Here is a 4676-nt window from a genome sequence, read left to right on the forward strand (position 1 = left end):
TAAGTATCTGAAGTGACACTTGTAGTTTGTCCTTTTTCCACTTGCGCTCAGCCCTGCGACACTCACGCCTGGCAGCACGGGACTCTTCATTTAACCAGGGCTCAAGCCTAGTCTTGGGGCGCCTGGTCTTCAATGGTGCCACCGCATCGATGGCGGCCTGACAGGTAGAGTGAAGGTGTAATGCGAGCTCTTCTGTATCCGTAGAATCAGGAATAATGAGGTTTCCATTAATAAAGTCAGAGAATTGGACACTAAGGTGCTGTTTACACAGATACAGTTTCACCCGATAACACTTTTTTGCCATTTTGGCTTTTCGTTTACACAGCAACAGTGTTTTTGGGCTATGAAAAAGCAAAAGTTTGAAATTGGGTTCCAGAGTGGAAAAGTTTGATAACAACACTGTGTTAGCATGCATTTGTTTCCCCTGACAAGAGTGACCTCTTGGGCATGCCCATTAGGGTTTATGTACATAGCAGTGCATTGACTAAAACATTTGTGTGCAGGCATTAAAAGATACCACCAACTACTGGCCTGGCAGGCACACTACATTGTTTTTCCAGAGCTGTGTAAGTGGAGATTGTTTTGAAGGCGTCATGTAAATGCTGATCGTAATCACCACCACCTCTCCTCTCTGATGGCTGACACAAAAGTAATTAAGATGAAATAGATTCTGGTATTTGGAACAGGTTATGAGCATATATTCAGATGTGAAATTGAATGGGAGGAAAAAGCTTTTAAAAAACCCCAGGTAAAACAAAGTGAACACCCAGATATAAAATCATCTTCTTGTGCAAAAAGTGATAGACAAAATATTCAGACTAAAATGAAGTCTCCTCTGATAAGTTTGTTTTTAAAACTTTTGTTTCACATCTACATGAAATATTTGTACTTTTACTGAGCATACTGTAAACAGGTGTGTACTTTTAGGTCTACTACTTTGACTATAACTGAGAATGTTCATGTACTTTCTGTAACTAGAGAAATGCATTTCGAAAATGCGTGTGGATGCTTGCTGAAGGATCGCCCTGAAAATGCTAAACATTTTGACACCTGAAAGGTATATCTACCTGAAAGTATGCTGAAGTAGAAGTTTCCCATTCATTTGAATGGGGGAAGATTTTCAAAATAAAGCTGAATATTTAAAATATATGAAGTTTAGAAAACTTCTGAATAGTAGTATGAATGTCCTTGAAGAGCGGAACATTTTGATAGCTGAAAGTATGCTGAAGTAGAAGTTTCCCATTCATTTGAATGGGGGAAGATTTTCAAAATAAAGCTGAATATTTAAAATATATGAAGTTTAGAAAACTTCTGAATAGTAGTATGAATGTCCTTGAAGAGCGGAACATTTTGATAGCTGAAAGTATGCTGAAGTAGAAGTTTCCCATTCATTTGAATGGGGGAAGATTTTCAAAATAAAGCTGAATATTTAAAATATATGAAGTTTAGAAAACTTCTGAATAGTAGTATGAATGTCCTTGAAGAGCGGAACATTTTGATAGCTGAAAGTATGCTGAAGTAGAAGTTTCCCATTCATTTGAATGGGGGAAGATTTTCAAAATAAAGCTGAATATTTAAAATATATGAAGTTTAGAAAACTTCTGAATAGTAGTATGAATGTCCTTGAAGAGCGGAACATTTTGATAGCTGAAAGTATGCTGAAGTAGAAGTTTCCCATTCATTTGAATGGGGGAAGATTTTCAAAATAAAGCTGAATATTTAAAATATATGAAGTTTAGAAAACTTCTGAATAGTAGTATGAATGTCCTTGAAGAGCGGAACATTTTGATAGCTGAAAGTATGCTGAAGTAGAAGTTTCCCATTCATTTGAATGGGGGAAGATTTTCAAAATAAAGCTGAATATTTAAAATATATGAAGTTTAGAAAACTTCTGAATAGTAGTATGAATGTCCTTGAAGAGCGGAACATTTTGATAGCTGAAATAGCTGAAAGTATGCTTAAGTAGAAGTTTCCCATTCATTTGGATTATGGATGCTGACTCAGCATCCATGCAATAATAAAGAACAGGATAACAATAGTATGGATGCTTGTCAGGATCCATACAATAATAATAAATAACTGGATAAAATAGTATGGATGCTGAATCAGCATCCATACAATAAAGAATAGGATAACATAGTGTGGTTGCTTCGCATCCACACAATAAATAAGAGGAAAACATATTGTGCTTTACAGCATCCACACAATTACACGAGGCTGAGAATAGACTACTTTAAACGCAGGTCTTTTATTTGTAGTGCAGTATTTGTGTATGGTGGTACTTTTACTACAGTAAAGGATCAGAGTTCACGCACTGCATGCTGTAGCAATGTAGCAGGATATTCGTACACGGCGGTACTCCTACAGAGACAAGATGGCGGACCGCAGCAACGCCACTTTCTCTGCACAAAAAAGGCCGAGTTGAAACTTCTCCCGGACTTGGTTGAAGTCTGCTCCTCTCTCTCCGATCGGAGATATGAATGGCCTCCGCCACCTGTAACGACTCGTTTCCCGGCGGGGTGTGTTTCCCCGGTGATGTTTTCGTGAACCCGCAGCATCTGACTCAGACTTTGGTCGTTTTCTCCAAACCGGGAAGGTAAGCTGATCTGAGATTAGTTTAGCTACATGCTAACATTAACAGTTTGTTTTGGTTGAGTGTCGGCGATTATACCGGATCCTGAACAGCTCGGTGACCACTACCGGGTTTAAAGGGACCGGTACAAAGAACAGAGGGTTCAGTGGGTTCAGATAAAACGGGAAGTTCTGGATTTATTCTGGGAAACACGGTAAAGCAGCACGTCAGTTTTAGCTAGCGGTTAGCTGTTAGAGCAGCAGCTATTGTCATAGAAGAGTCACAGATACACAGTTACTGTGTTTATCACTACTACTGTGAGTTACTTTTCATACTCTTTATTGTAACTGTATTGGTGACACAGTACTGCAACTGTGCATTAGCGTTACTGCAGTACTGCTCATAATCTATACTGTAACAATACAATGGCGTAATACTGCAAAACTACTAATAACTAACGCTAATAATGAAGACTGGATTTTACTACCAGTACTATTTGACACTAACGTTACACCAGATGTTACTGGCACTTTAAATGCTGCAATTAGAAATTCTTACTTTATTGTAGCTACTATGTATGCTAAACAGTAAACGCTACTTACTGTGGAGTTTTACTGCCAGTGCTAATGAGACTAAGTCTGCTTGTACTTCAGGAATACAGTTTTTATGTGTGATGATATGGATCACACTAAAATAACCAGTAATGATTATAAGTACTTGTTTGAGTACTGCCAGTGCTGCCACTGCTTTTACTAATACAATTCGGCAGTACTTGTAACACCTGTACCTGTAATGTACAGAATACTTGTGGTACTACAGATGGCTGACTGTGTAAATCAACTTAATGCAGATGGCTGCTGTTCCTCAGGAATTGTATTTTAGAACGAACATTAACAGGCTTGAGACGATGAAGGCCGCCCACCAGGAGCCGGGGTCTGTCACAGCTTTCCTTTGTTAAAGGGAGTTCTGCCTCCCCACTGTCGCCAAATGCTGCTCAGGGTGTTTGTTGGGTTTTACTCTATTTAACATGCCTTAGGATGTTTTTTGTTTTGATTTGGTACCACACAAATAATTGAATTGAATGACGTTTGGCTGACAGAGCTGACTGTGTCCACATGAACTCAGTGACTGTGGTGTGGGGCAACTATGGTTCCGTGGGTAGAGCGGAGGGTTGGAGGTTCGAATCTTGGTGCCTGCAGTCCACGTGTCAAAGTGTCCTTGGGCAAGACACTGAACTGAAGTTCAACTAAAACTGAAGTTTCCCCTGATGGTTAGAGCCATTGGTTGAGTTAGCGCCACAGATGTCTGCCTCGGTTCTGTACCGGAAACAAATTCCTTGTGTGTGTGTGTGTGTGTGTGTGTGTGTAACATACTTGGCCAAATAAAGGTGATTATTATTATGAACTGAACATTAATTTGTTTAGATAAAAATGAATAATGTCGGCCATCTGCTTCTACATAAATGAAGGTTGGTGCACAGATGTCACAGTGCTACAGAGGACATGTACTGCAGACCTAGAGACTCTTGTTATCAACTGCAAACCCTTTTACTCTCCCCGTGAATTCAACAGTTTCATGCTAATGGGAGTGTACATAACACCGCAGGCTAACGCTAGCGCTATGGCTCCTAGCAGAACTCATAACTAGCCTGGAGCTAGAACATCCTGACTCTCCACTCATTGTTCTAAGGGACTTTAACAGAGAAAATCTAACCCATGAACTGCCAAAATACAGACAGCACGTCACCTGTCCGACCAGGGACAAAGTCACACTGGACCACTGCTACACAACAATAAAAGATGCCTATCACTCTGTCCCCCGCGCATCCCTTGGACTCTCAGATTACTGTATGGCCCATCTTATTCCAACAGAAACTTAAAGCTGTGAAGCCTGTAGTCATAACAGTGAAGAGCTGGACCGAGGAGGCCAAGTCAGAGCTACAGACCTGCTTTGACTGCACAGACTGGAGTGTATTTGAGACTGCAGCTACAGACCTGGATGAACTCACTGACACTGTGACATCTTATGGCAGCTTTTGTGAGGATGTGTGTGTGCCCAAAAAGACCTTCTGCACATACAACAACAACAACAACAACAACAACAA

This window comes from Monopterus albus, unplaced genomic scaffold, assembly GCF_001952655.1.
Source record: "Monopterus albus unplaced genomic scaffold, M_albus_1.0 scaffold281.1, whole genome shotgun sequence".
Classification (NCBI taxonomy): domain Eukaryota; kingdom Metazoa; phylum Chordata; class Actinopteri; order Synbranchiformes; family Synbranchidae; genus Monopterus; species Monopterus albus.